Source organism: Schistocerca cancellata, chromosome 4 (genome assembly GCF_023864275.1).
Source record: "Schistocerca cancellata isolate TAMUIC-IGC-003103 chromosome 4, iqSchCanc2.1, whole genome shotgun sequence".
NCBI classification, from domain to species: domain Eukaryota; kingdom Metazoa; phylum Arthropoda; class Insecta; order Orthoptera; family Acrididae; genus Schistocerca; species Schistocerca cancellata.
The window spans coordinates 480,680,744-480,696,403 of record NC_064629.1 but is presented as its reverse complement, the minus strand read 5'-3'; positions in this window follow the sequence as shown (position 1 = coordinate 480,696,403).

Here is a 15,660-nt window from a genome sequence, read left to right as displayed (position 1 = left end):
GTAAATATACGGTTAGGGTAGCAGATCTTCAGTTCCATTTCGCATATATTCTGGCAGGTTTGTTAAGCCTAAAATTTACTGTCGCAGTAAGACCTCAATGCCATCGTAGCATCACCGATCAATAATCACTGCCAGCATACTTGTCTTTCTCTTGTGAACGTAGCGTGAGCCGGTCGTTAATCTGTATTAACGTATTTGCTAAGTTTCTCGGTAACAGTGTACGTCAATATACTGTTAGGGTAGCAGATCGTAAGTTCCATTTCGCATATATGCAGGCAGGTTTGTTAAGCCTAAAATTTACTGTCCTAGTAAGACCTTAATGCGACCGTAGCATTCCAAATAAATAATCACTGCCAGCATACTGGTCTTTCTCTTGGGAAAGTTGCGTGAGCCGGTCATTAATCTGTATTAACATAGTTGCTAAGTGTTCCTTTCTCTTTGATTATGATGAAAAAGCCTTCGAACTGGAAGGCTGAATAATTTAGCCACAATACATTTTTTCTCATGCTCCTCAACATTCTTATTTCCTAGAATGAAAAAACAGCACCTCCTTCAGAGCCAAATATCAACATTCTGCAGCATGATTAAAATACCCCTTAAGTGCTGGAGTTACTTATTAATAAGATGACGTTCGTTAAATCTAATTTCAAGTAAATGCGGAAATGACGTAGTTTGGTTTTTAGCCAATGGAAACAAATGGTATGCCCACAAACTTCAGCGGCATACAGTTATCACTGTGGAATAAGAGCTAGAGCCCATACAAAAGCGCAAAGTTGCTTTTTTTCCAGAGTATATCTCTAATTTGAGCATAAATGGTGCAAACTGTTTAGGTTCAAAAATGTGTGTGAAATCTTATGGGACTTAACTGCTAAGGTAATCAGTCCGTAAGCTTACACACTACTTAACCTAAATTATCCTAAGGACAAACACACATGCCCGTGCCCGAGGGAGGACTCGAACTTCCGCCGTGACCAGCCACACAGTCCGTGATTGCAGCGCCTTAGACCACTCGGCTAATCCCGCGCGGCGGAGAAGCTTTGTCCCATCACTCGTGAGCCGACTCTGACACTACCTTCAGACTCATCTTGATAACCTGCCACTGTAGCAACAGAAACCGATCTAACAACTGCGCCAGGCACTTGTCCTATATAAACGTTGCGGACCGCAGTGCCGTATTCAGCCTGTTTACATGTCTCCGTATTTGAATATGCACGCCTGTACAAGTATTTTTGGCGCTTCAGTGTAGTATGTACCACTACGCAGTTTTTCTGAGGCTGAGGGCATGTGAGACCGTTGGCGCATATCCGACTGAAAGATGGGACTGTTAGGCATAGAGCCTCAGTAGTGCTCTTCGAGAGGACTGGGCTCTGCGTGGGCACCAGCTTTCATCATTTACATTTGCCCATCCTTAACAGCAGAGCTAGAAGACTACATTACACAAGCAATCATTACATTCATTCACAGGATACGGAAACATAGCAGAGACTTCAGAACATGTTGAGTAGATTAAATTACTGTCACTTGGACTTGGCCCTGGAACCACAATGGGTGTTTGCCAATTCAAGCTGAAGTCTAGTTTTGTTAGTTCTGTTTCGGGATAACGAGTATTTACAACGCTCGTAACCAGATAACAGAAAAACAACTGTTAATACCACTGAATCTTCATTATGCGATAAAATGTACTACATTCACCAGAAACGTATCAGGTGACTATAGAATAAACAACTTCAGTCAGATGGACGTTTAACTTCCAATTTAATTTCCGTCGCATAAATCTTTCATGAATAAGTAGGTGTATATTAATTACAAAATCCGGAATTTTATTCAGTACTTAGGATGTTGTCTTGAGGTTCATTATTATCGCAGCACTTAGCGCACTCAACGGAGATGGTTGCACGAATTTATCTTCATCGTCAGATAATGTATCCCCTTCCACGCAAGATACGGTAAAATCATGCAGTATTATGAGGACTAAACGATACATATGTTACAGGAGACGTTTTGATGTTTAACCGACTGCAATTTCCTTTTCACTGACAGATTTTTATTCTGTTCCAGGTAACATCATGTCTCTGGGAATAAGGACTACGTAAATTAACAAGGAACAGTCCAATACAGTCGCGCAGCCATAGTCTACATACCCATTCAGGTAAAATTTATTGAATTCTATTTTAGCTCTATGCTCAGTTGACTTAGTTACGTGGGAAGAAAAAAAAGGAACTTTTTTTTCTTTTACCGTTACTCTGTGACACTCAACTGACATGTTGAGTAGTAAAACGTAGAACGCTTTTGACGAAATCATAAATTTACAGTTGATACCATGGAATTTGATGTGAATTATGGCTCATTGGGATTCAGGCGTGAAGTTAAACCTTCTTCTCTGTCTCCATGGAAGCTGAACATCTGCGCCGAAGCTCATGAGAACAGTCATCGCAATACCGCCTGATAGATGCAATTAGCCGAGCCTGTTCGAGAGATATATGACTGACGTGGGGACCACACCCAGAGTTTGATGTAGTTGGCCATGTGAACAGCGCCAGCCGCGTGTGCTACAATGCCGCCGGATGGCCCGCACTAAGTCGAATTAACTGCAATGAATTTTCGCTGCTAGTTGCTGCTGCCGCAGTGGGATGGGCCTTCCTGCGTGCCTATTAAAGGCGACAGCCTCTGCTGTTGCTACCTTACGACTCACGTCATACGAGCTCCAGCTAATTTCCAACGCAACTTCATCCATTGTAGCCATTAGCTAGTAGACAACGACAAAAAATTGCACTTAGTGGAAGTTTGTTAATGGAATAATTAGTTATGAATGGGAATGAAAAAGGTTTTCAGATACACTTCCAACGCCTATCTAGAGAAAGTAATTTATTTTTCATACTTTATTAACGGAAATCTCTCTTAACTAAAGATAATGTACCTATGTATAGTATACGCTTACGCCAGGCACGCGAGAATAAAGTAAATTAAATTGCGGCTTAATCGAATTCGATACTGTTACACATTCTATTACATTAAGACTACTTTAAGTTACTGGCAAGTTGATTAACGTTACATCAGCCGTTTTCTCAAAACTGGAAAATTATTCGCAAATATTATTTTATGAAGTTTGTTCTGTGATATGAGGTGCTCTAATGATAACTTCTGGGTTTGCTTAAATTTTAAGTCAATCACTCAGAATTATCTCATTGTAGTTCCTACTGGATCCATGTTAATTTATTGTAATTCAAATGAGACATTTATAAACGAAGAGGGCATGAGCTGTTAAGCTGATTGTGCGATAATTCTCGAACTTGTGAGCTCTTGCAGTCTTCGGAAATATGTGGATGATATTTTTCCGAAAGTCAGATGGTATGTCGCCAGACTCTAAACTTCTACACACCAACGTGAATAGTCGTTTTGTTGCCAATTCCCATTGTGATTTTAGAAATTCTGGTGGAATGCTATTAATCCGTTCTGCCTTATTTGATCTTAAGTCCTCCAAAGCCCTCTAAAATTCGGATTCTAATACTTGGTCCCCTCTCTATTCTAAATCGACCCCTGTTTCTTCTTCTCTCTCATCAGACAGATCTTCTCTCTCATAGTGGCCTTCAATGTACTCTCTCCATCCTTCCATTCTCCCCTCTGCACTTACGAGCGGAATTCCCACTGCACTCTTAATGTTACCACCCTTGGCTTTAATTGCACCGAAGGTTGTTTTGACTTTCCAATATGCTGAGTCAGGCCTTCCTACAATCATTTGTTTTTTGAGTTCTTCACATTTTTCATACAGCTATTTCGTCTTAGCATCTCCACACTTTCTATTTATTTCATTCGTCAGCGACTTGTATTTCTGTATTCCTGAATTTCCCTGAACAATTTTGTACTTCCTTCTTTCTTCGATCAACTGAAATATTTCTTCTGTTGCCCGTGGTTTCTTCGCAGTGACCTTCTTTGTACCTATGTTTTCAAAAAAATGATTCAAATGGCTCTGAGCACTATGGGACTTAACATCTGAGGTCGTCAGTCCCCTAAAACCTAGAACTACTTAAACCTAAGTATCCTAAGGACATCACACACATCCATGCCCGAGGCAGGATTCGAACCTGCGACCGTAGCAGTCGCGCGGTTCCAGACTGAAGAACCTAGAACTGCTCGGCCACTCCACCGGCACCTATGTTTCCCATTCCAGGATCTGTTATTGACCTTTTCAGAAATGTCCATTCCTCTTCAACTGTATTGTCCACTCAGCTATTCCGTATTGCTGTTTCTGTACCCTTAGAGAACTTGAAATATATGTCGTCATTCCTTAGTACTTCCGTATCCCACTTATTTGCGTATTGGTTCTTCCTGACTAGTCTCTTAAAACTTCAGCCTGCTCTTCGTCACTGCTGCCTTGTTACCTGAGACTATATATGCTCCTGGGTACGGCTTAAAATCCAGTATCAGATTTCGGAATCTCTGCCTGAACATGACGTAATCTAACTGAAATATTCCCGTATTACCCGGCCTTTTCCAAGTGCACCTCCGCCTCTTGTGATTACTGAACTGAGAATTCGCTATTACTAGCTGAAATTTATTACAGAACTCAGTTAATCTTTCTCCTCTCTCATTCCTCATCCCAAGCCCATTTTGTTCTGTTACCTATTCATCTACTCTTTTTCCTATAACTGCATTCCCTCTCCAATGGCTATTAGATTTTCATCTCCTTTTAAGTACTGCATTACCCTTTCTCTACCTCTTCAGCTTGCGACGTCCACATGTACACATGAATTATCGTTGTCGCTGTTACTTTGCTGTCGATTATGATAAGAAGAACCCTATCACCGAACTGTTCACGGTAAGAAACTCTCTGCCCTAGCTTCTTATCCATAACGAATCCTCCTCCCGTTATACCATTTTCTGCTGCTGTTGATATTTCCCTATACTCATATGAACAGAAATCTTTGTCTTCTTTCCATCTCACTTTACTGACCCATACTGTATCTAGATTAACCCACTGCAATTAAATTTTCATATTTTCTAGCTTCTCTACCACGTTCAAACTTCTGACGCTCCACGCCATGACTCGTAGAAAGTTATCCTTTCGTCAGTCAATCAATCTTTTTCTCATGGTCACCTCCCCCTGGACAGTACCCCCCCGGAGATCCGAATGGGAGACTTTTCTGGAATCTTTTGCCAATGGAGAGATCATCATGACACTTTTTCAGTTACAGGCCACATGTCCTGTGGGTACACGTTATGTGTCTTTAATGCAATGGTTACCACTGCCTTACAATGCCGTTGATCATTGCCGATTATTCCGCCTTTAGGGCATTTTCCCACCCCAAAGACTAGAGACTACCTTGAACCTCTGTCCGCTCTTCCTCCCATTTGACAAGGCTATTGGCAGAATGAGCGTGACTTGTTATTCCGAAAGTCTTCGGTCACCAGTGCTGATTATTAATCAAAATTTAAGCGGTGGCGGGTTTCGAACCCAGGACCGAGGACGTTTTGATAACTAATTAAAGACGCTACCTCTAGACCTTTCCAATAAAAAATGCATTAAGACACAGAGATGCTCTGTAATGTATACTGTTCAATCGGACCCTGGAGCAAGTCGTAAGGGAGAGAAAAAAGTAACAGTGCAACATAGTACGAATGGAAGGTGACAGGTATCAGATATTTGTTTATGCAGATGACGTAGCGTTAGTGACTAAAAGTGAACAAATCCTTTATGAGATGTACAGTACGGTCCCCTAGCTGAAAGTACACCATGATTACTCATCAATAAGCAAAAAATAGAACATTTGCAATCAGACACAACAAAATGTGCTCAAGAGCACTTAACAGACAATGAATGCAAGTTCACGTCTGTCGATCAGATTAATCACCGGAGAGTTAGTAGAAATGCTATAATCAAATATCCGAGCATGCAAATGAAAAAATTTATGCTGGTTCCAGGTGTCTGTATGCCTTCACAGATACGGTCAAGTCTAAAGTCATATCACTTTCTACGAAAATGATGATCTTCTATGCAGTTATAGCCCCCCACCCCCTAACTGTATTGACACTAATGAAAAGGGAGATGCTGAGATTCCAAACATGTGAAACAAAGGTGACGAGAAGAAACTGGAGCCGCTGAAAGACGAATATACCAGGAGAGCAACAAAGATTAGCGAAATTTGTAAGATTATGACACCAACGTTTTACAGTATCTACAGTGCTAACAAGTAGCGTAATCCGTATGCGAGAGACCCCACTTACTAAGCAAGCTTCCATTGCCCACATTACAGACCCCTGGACAGACCAAGAACCAAATGGGAAGACAGTGTAAAGAAAGATGCGGAAACTTTGAATGTAGTCATATGAGAAGAAACAGCAATGGACACAATGCAGTGGAAAATATTTGTTGACGCAGCGCATGGTCTGGTGACCGCTGGACACATAAGAAAGCAATATGACATAAATGTAGTTTTCGAATAACAATGTAACACACTGAAGCTCAAAATATCTGCCTGCGGCACACAAAACATAGCTGCCAAACTTTCAACGAGGATTGGTTTCTGTCGTACACGTATTTTAATATTCCCTAGTACATTTCGTTGCTTAACGACGAATTATCCCAGGTAGTACATTGGTAATACTGCTACGATTTCTGCTCGTCGTCTGGATATGTTGTGATACTGTAAACCTCTGTTAGCCTTCCAAGACCAGTTACAGCTGCGTCACATTGTGACACCTAAGCCCGACTGTTCGTGCCTGGTAAACAAAAAATTATAGAGTATTACTCTCCGAAGACAAATCTTTTGGCTCGAGTGCCATTCTGTCTCACATTTGTTATCTGTTAGTATGTATCATTTTATGTGTCATTTCAGTTTAACTCCATTTCAAAGTAAAAATTTTAATTAATTTATTTAATTTTTTGTACGTTCCTATGGGACCAACCTGCTGAGGTCATCACTTCCTGGGCTTACACACTACTTAATCTAACTTAAACTAATTTCGCCAAGGACAATACACACACCCATGCCCAAGGAAGGACTCGAACCTCCGATGGAGGAAAGCTGCGCGAAGCGTGGCAAGGCGCCTGAGACAGCTCGGCTACCTCCCGCTGCTGAAAATTTTAATCTCGCTGCAGTTCTCCCACTGATCTACTATGCCTTATCGGTACTGAAGTTATGGTATGTGCAATAATCTATTTTAAGCTGGAGACCTTTTGGAATATTTTTGTATTACAACAAATCTTAGCTTTGCTTCTTCTTCCTGGCCTTATGCTCGTTTGAAAGTGTGAGAATAATTTCTAGATGTTTGTGAATCGTGTAACTGAGACGGCACTTGGGTACTAAGCTGGTACTCACGTATTCGTATGTGGAAAACAGCCTGGTAACAACATTCAGACTGGCCGACACACCGGCTCTAGTCATTAATCCGAGAGGAGATTAGATCCGGGTCTGGCTCGGTCCCACGGAATCCCGGAGGAGGCATTTTAATGCACGTCGCCATCCGGACAAGTCAATACACGAAGTCTTAATAAACGGGGCTTCTGGTAAAACTAAATATTGAGAACTAGCATAGTTAAACTAAGATGAACAACGGTACTGTTACGACGTTGTAAAGGAAATCATCCCCGTCAAAGTCTGAAACGCAATAAAGGTATGCACAAGAACAGATATTAGTGTCTCAATGTAGTAAATATGATATTTTGAACCATATTTATAGTCTTTGTTTTTGCAGTCGATTTCGGAGCTGCATGACGAGATCTACAGGTCCCTCTATGATGCGAGGTGATACCACCGCAAACCAGCTGAAGGTATTATCAGTACTACATAAAGATATTCAAAGGTGTCACAGAGTTGTGTCCAGTTTTTACAGCTACTCCACCTTGACTTATACATCAAGTTCAATAACAGAGCTAACTTTGCAGAGAGTTTTACCATGAACTGCTGTCCTCTCATTCCGTATTGCCATAAAACGTATTACATCTGTCGAAAATCATGGGTTAACTATCTAGTAAAATCTCAACATTTAACCGGAATATTTAATGCATTAAATGGAATATTTTGCTAAAATTAAGTAACATCATTGTTTAGATTTACATGGGATGGATTTTTCTTTCTTCTATGTAACAGCCGGCAGGTATGCCGAGCGGTTCTAGGCGCTTCAGTCCGGAGCCGCGCTGGTGCTACGGTCGCAGGTTTGAATCCTGCTTCGGGCATGGCTGTGTGTGTTGTCCTTATGTTAGTGAGGTTTAAGTCGTTCTAAGTCTAGGGGACTAATGACCTCAGATGTTAACTCCCATAATGCTTAGAGCCATTTGAACCATCTATGTAACTATGCCAAAACTAGCCTTAGCGAATTAAGGGAACTATGGAAAATATGAACCCTTAACACCATATGGATATCGATAGCGAGCTCCGAAGAAGAGACTATTGCACTACTAGCTGAGCTACTATGATCTGTGCAACAATTTCAAGACAGGTCTCATAAATTATTATGAGTAGCCAAAATGTTTGTGCTACCTTCAAATTAGCGTGACCGGCAGTCCATTTCGTAATAGCATATCGGACGCAAATCTATCATCAATAAATTGGTCGATCTGTGTGTGTGTGTGTGCAAATATTTCGAGAATTATGAGAGTATTGATACTGATCTAACGGAACTATCCCAAGCGCTGGCTACTGGTGCATGGATTAAAATGTCTGTCGCTGCGTACACCTTCGTTTAATTCGTTAGCACATTACACAGTTCGTCACATATTCATATAGATGTTGTTGAATATAAACACTGGATTAACGCAAAATTACCTACCGCTGTATAATGTTTAATGGGTGCAAGTATTCCTGTTGTTTTATCCAAATGCAATTAATGGAAACATATTAAACTGTGGCTCATTTATAATGCAGCTTCTGGTATTAACGAAAAAGGGATGAAGTGTAAAAGGGGAATGGAAGAGAAGCACACATGTGGTACTTTTTGTGTATTGTACATAAAACCTGGCGTGCGCATGCCAATAAATATTTTCATTGCGAGAAGTAGTAATGAAGCATTCATTCATTAAAATTTAATTTCTTTAAGTAATACGGATACTGTGTTGGCAAAAAATGCGTCAGATACAAAGCTGATACAAATCGATTACACAATGTGCTTTAAAATTCGCAACCACAGTATCCACAGGAGTACTGAATGTTGTACATTTTCTTGTAGAGAAAGAGCCACTCTCAGTTTTGTCTTTAAGATAATCTAATCTCTGAAAAAAATATTTCTTTTCAAATCAGAGAACCTGATCAACAATTTGAGAAATATGGTCCGGTTCTTTTATAACAACAGCATGGTAGTATGCAAAACTGAGTAACAGACAATTTTCTAGTAACGTGTTATTGTAATAAGAAGATATTGCCTACTAGCCAAATAAAGAAAGAACAAAAACAAGAGCTACATGGACATACGATTTATCTTGACATATCCAAATGAAAAAAAGTAGTGCTTGCTAAACCGTCAAGAATAACTAGCAGTCACATTGTTTCACTGGTATTTCCCATATATCGGATGCTAATAAGTTGCTGCCAACCTTTTACAGTCTTTTATGTCCATCTTACATTATTTCACTTCTTGTACGTAGGGCTCTACAGAACTCTATGTTACTGTTGTTTGTGTTAAAAGAAATACCATCATTTAAAATTATTTCAGAACAGCAATTCTTTCTGTTAGAACATACTTTACTTGTATTAACACATTGTCATTTACATCTTTCATGTAACTGCAACAAATATTGCTGCTTTTTAGTAACGCAGTTTGTATGTACACGAAAATTCTTCTGGTGGTTATCTGTTTTATTAAAATCTTCATGGTTGGGTATTTGCTACAATAGAGCGACAAGTTCATTATCTGAATTCTGCAGGAATTTATTTTTCTATCATCAACAGCTTAAGTTCAGTCTATCTTATATTATATATTGTTTATTAATTCCTAACATTTTCTCTGAGGTAACTTTTATTGTATTTCTTAAGCATTTATATTCATATGCAATTATAGTATCACGCAGGCTGTTGCAGAAGCCCTTCTTCCATACTAATTTGTTAAATTTTCTATGAGATCTTGGTTTATTGTGAGTTCTGTGTATTCTGATGTATTCTAACTGAGAGTGTGTGTACTTTTCTGTCACTTCGTTTTAAGGAGACACGAAATTTATTATTAAAGAAAATTTAACCAAAATGTAAATCAACACATTGATTCAATATAATTTCTTCTGGGCATATCCATCTACTAGCGTGTGCTGGAAAGTAATGCCTCTGAATTTTCTTTGTGACGGCTCTTAAGGCTTTTTAAACAAAATAGCGTTATCAACATTCTACATCTTTTTCTTCATGTTCACATCACATACATATTTCTCAACGTAGTCACCCCGGTCACGAACACGTTTCTCCCAACGAGAGACCCGTTTGTTGATACCGTAATTGTAGAATGTTTGACTTTTTGTCCTCGGAATCTTTCGACACGGCATGGCTGAACAAAACCTTCTCGATTTTCAAGTCGCGTCATTTCGAGTTACACACTCGAGGACACAAGGGCGCTGTTCCGACAGTAAGTGAGTTTTTACGCCTGACGAGGATGGCGGAGGTAGCCATCGAAAGCTTGAGTGTTTTATTCGAAATGACCCGACTTAAAAACAGAGAAGATATTATTCATGTTTCACTATTTTGGTGCAGTCGCAACGTCACATCTGCTCGCATTGCTTCATTACTATCAAAGAGAAGTCTTCTTTCGGAAACAGATGAAAATCATATGGTGCCAAGTGTTGACTGTAGGGAGGATGATCGGTGACAATGGACTCTTCCCGTGGGATAGTTTCAGATGCCTAGCGCTCATGTGTGCTCCAGCTCCATGTATGGACGAACTCTTAGAACTCGAAATTCGAGTATAGCACACTTTTTCTCGCGCATTGACTTAGTTACAAGAAACGCGTCCTAGTGCGTGATAAGAGTGGAGAAAATGGGTGCAGGAAGTCATCAGTGGCCTTTTCGAAGAAACTATGTAGGCGGTAACCTTAAGTGACTTAGGAGAACACGGGAAACCTACTTATGGCTGAACTCACGTGTGTTCATACCACTCGGCAATACTCATAGACTGAGTGTACCGCACAAAGTGATATGGAAAAAACTAAATGTGTGTGAATGCCTAGGGGGCCAAACTGCTGAGGTCATCGGTCCCTAGACTTACTCACTACTTAAAATAACTTATGCTAAGAACAACACACACACCCATGCCCGAGGGAGGACTCGAACCTTCGGCGGGAGGGGCTGCAGTCATATGGAACCTGCGAGCATTGCTATTCTTCGTCAGTCTTCTTGCAGAGATTAATTGGTAGTGTTTGATAATATGAGGATGACACCTGAATTTCGAAAATCTCTCAAATAGACCATGTGCAGAATACTGCGAGCGAAAAGTGGAGATCTGACCTTCAAATCAAGCGGTGTGGCGCAGCGCTTAAGGTATGGACTCACTATGGGGAGGACAGCGATCCAAAACCTCCGTCTGGCCATGGAGATTTAGGGGTTCTTTGCAATACTTAAATCTTTTGAGGTATACAGCAGTATAGTTACACTGAAGAGAAAAGCCAAACATATTTTCTTAAGCAAAGTATGCTCCGGACTTAGTGATACCGTTGTCGACGGAACGTTAAACTCTTTTCCTTCATATCTACTTTCTAATTTCGGTCTCATACGTTTTGTTCAAAACTGCCTGACGAAACAGTAAAGCACCCTGAGAGGAAGGAAGAGAGGAAATGAAGCTTTCGTGGTCACCCTAATGCATGTTGGTGGCCACTCTGCCTATCGTAGAGGATTGCGACTCTAATTGCTTACATATTCGCCACATGTGTGTGCAGCTGCAAATTTACTTTGCCATCCAACCGTAACTCCTGGGGCTTACACTTTCTTTTGTCACTAACTGATCAATAGTATCTGGACACCACTATGTAATACGTAATTGACCACTAGATGTCACGAGAGGCGGTTCTGCCACAAGGAAAGTGGGCGAAGAGTGTTGTATTGTCAGTAGAAAGCAGTAACAGCAAAATGCTGAATCTGCGACTTCGAAATTGGATTAGTCACTGGATGTCACACGAGTAACAAATCCAGCTGCTACATTTAAACACTTCTAAACTTGCCCCAGTCGACTATTTATGGTGTGATTTTGAAGTGTAAACGAGAAATAACAACCAAAGCTAAACAGAGACCAGACAGACCTCACATACCGTCGGCAGGGGATCGTCAACCGTTGCGGAGGGTGTTTGAAAAACTCGCATGAAAGTGGACGGAGTTGAAAGGAATGGGTTACAATGATCAAACAGCCTTTCATGAGCAACAGGTTATTGTAGTCATTGCTAAGCGACGCATGAGGTGGTGTAAAGCGCGTCGCCACTGTACAGTGGTAATTTTGAGTGATAACTCACGATATGCCTTGTGGAAATCCGATGGAAGTGTGTATACACGGCCCAAAAGTGAGTATCACATTTTCTAAACCCATTAATTGACTCCCACGACGACACATAAGTTTCAAATGTCTCAAAAAGGCGGCTAGAACCTCTGTGTGTAATGGTGCTGAATACCTACAGATTAAAATGAGAGATGTGCTCTCTTTAAGCTAGTTGATTTGTTGACACTAATAAAAACTAAGAAGTAACTAAATTCTGCTAATACTAACAAACACTCCGAAGTGTGTACTTACTGTGATGAAATGCTTTCTTTGTAATGATGTAAACCCGTGTAACTGCAGTTGGAATAACGGAGTCCTTCACGTAACACTTCAAGTCGCAGATGTATTTCACATAATTAGCACTCCCGTTTTCATTATCAACAATGGTGCCATCACCTTTGTTGTTAAAATACATATTTACAAAGCTAAGATAATCTATGCGTTAAGGTAGCATCATTGCTGTCTCCTAACTTTTGATGACTCTAGAACATTTCGAATGGAATATACCCTACCGGTAGCTTACGAAGGCTGTTGGCTAGCACAAGGTGGTCTGCTTTCTGTCATCCCATCATATCACGACTGACGGCCCTATGTTGCTACAAGCACTGGCATCAAGAAGCCCGAAATAGCCTCCTACTTATTTTGTTATGAGGCTCCATTTCTGTAACAAACAGGATAGCTACTGTCTCCTGTCTGTACAGCTGACACTCTCTTACATATTTCTGATACTTTCTTTAACATTAAACAAAATTATCATTAAATGTTGCGCAGTGATGGTAACAGAAATCGTTTTAAAAATGAGTAGCTCTTTCTGGAATTTTGTCTAAATTTACGTAGGTGCTCAAAACGATTTTATTGGTATTTAAGAGAGTAGTTCGATAATTTATCTGTGAAATACGCACTACTTTTCAGCTTCCATTGAAGGTTGTTGTTGACAGCTATCTAGAATTTCTATCTGTTTCGAAATTCTGTTAAATTTCTCAACGTCTTACAGACATTACAAGCCTCACGCAGTATGTGATGAGAGGGTACAGCTTTCTTCACTTAGAATGAAATATCTTGTAACTATTTCCCTTAAGTTTCAGCTCACACTGCTTCCACATGTCAAAATATGGTTTATGTGGCAGTTACAATTTGAAATAAAGTGTTATACATGTAGCATGTATACTAACTACTACTAGACTTTTATTGTAAGTACACTTGTATCGAGTATGAAGCTTAAACTTACGATATGTAACATGCAGTAATGAATCCAATTTAAGTTACATTTCGTATTTGGCATTCTGGATATAGTGGTAACTTCATCTTCCATTCGTTGACAGCTTAGATAAGACCTATTACCATCATCGCTGTATGACTGGAACTAAATACAACTCACACATCAGGGAAAGACCAAAATTTGATTTGTATAATATGCTATGGACTGAATTTTAACAGATCATCAGAAAGATTTTGTTTCTTAAAAATTTTTCGATCGTTTACAACTCCGCAGCAAGAGTTAAGAAAGAGTTTATAGCGGTAGTTATCTCCATATTACAAAAATCCTTGAAGAAGATAGTCAACTTTCTGAACAGTTTTCTGATATAAAATATTCTTCCCTGTCATAAAGAAAACGGTTTTTACGGTTTGAAACTTTTCAGAGGTGCTCAAAATAACAATACTACATATTGTAATTGTTGTGTTATCGTGCACATTGTAGTTATCGAAAAGGGAGAACTGTAGAATATCAACATGAAAATTTACCAGGTACAACTGCTATTAACTTGTATACAGCAGTACATTTTGAATGTTTGATAATTGTTGGTGAATGCAGTTGAGAAATTCCGAAGAGCAGAAAAAGTTATATTGCATAAAACTGACAGGAGCATCGTTTTCTGGAACTAAGTAAGGGTTAGCTAATATGATACCTCAAATTTTCTCTTGTTAAAGAGTACCTCATGAAGTTTCGGGATTGCAACCGGATGAGGTCGACTTCTTGCCATAATATTTCGGCTGACAACAATTCAGCCATCTACAACTGACGATTTAGTGCTGAAGATTGCTAGACCTTATGGCTAACTTAACACTAAAAATTGGCGCTATACATACTACTGATTTATTTATTATAATTTACATTCATAGGTGCGAACTGTATTTAATATCACGAGCTTCAACATTTTCTTGGTATCCCTGCATCAATATATTACAGACACTTATTAATGCAACAAAGGTTAATACTAATAACTCACGGAGTAAGAAACAATCAATTCATGCGTCTTCATTCACCAAATAGAATATTTCACGCGTTCTGTAGACTACGAAATATTTCATTCCATATATTTTCTGTCGGACAGAGGTGTGTACACCGATTCACAAAACTGTTAAGGTCATTTTAATAATCCCATAATTTAACAGATCGATAATCTTAGAGACGGAATAAAACTTTTTATAGCAGTCTTGAAGATTGCTGACTAGATTCGCGATTGTCTCGGTGGTCGCCTTCCCTTAACAATTAAATCGCTTTTGTTACCTCAACACGAAGTTAAATTGCTTTCAGAGTGGGGAGTTGGGAAGGGAGGGAGAGTGCCACTGTAAATAAGAATCCTCTTTAATGGGCTGTAGCACCGCTCTAACTGCACCGCTTCTTTCGTCGGCTTTACTGTTGATATAACACCGCATCTCGTTTTCATATAATGTGTTATTAGAACAGGTAAGATATTCTCCATTTTTAGCTTAGAAATAATTTATTCCAGCCAACATACGATTCATGTTGCATTTAAAGCCTTGGTTCACATCCTACGAAGTAGTTTTAATGAAAGCAGTCGAAAATTGGCATTTGACAATGGATTTCACGCACGTTTAATCATGTTTGTTGACGTGCAGGTTGTGAATTGCGCTTATTTTAATGTTGCACTTAAGTACACAAAGAGTTTGATTTCTGGCTGATCCATATTTAAGGGATTTTCAGTTGTATTGAAGAACAACGATTTTGAACTGATCTCTTAATAGGCATACTAGTGTACCGAGATTTGTCGCAATCAGTTACTCAGTCAAAAAGCATATATTAAGCAAAAGAGTTTCGAAAGTGGCACCTTGATTTGGTACGTTACAGTACAAAAGTCTGTTTGTAATAACGATCAACTGATTATTTTCGTATATTTCTTAATTAAGTACATTTTAGAACAGCTGTGGAACGGCTTCAGATGCTGCGTCAATCAATCTACAGTTATTTCTTCAAATTTGTAGGAG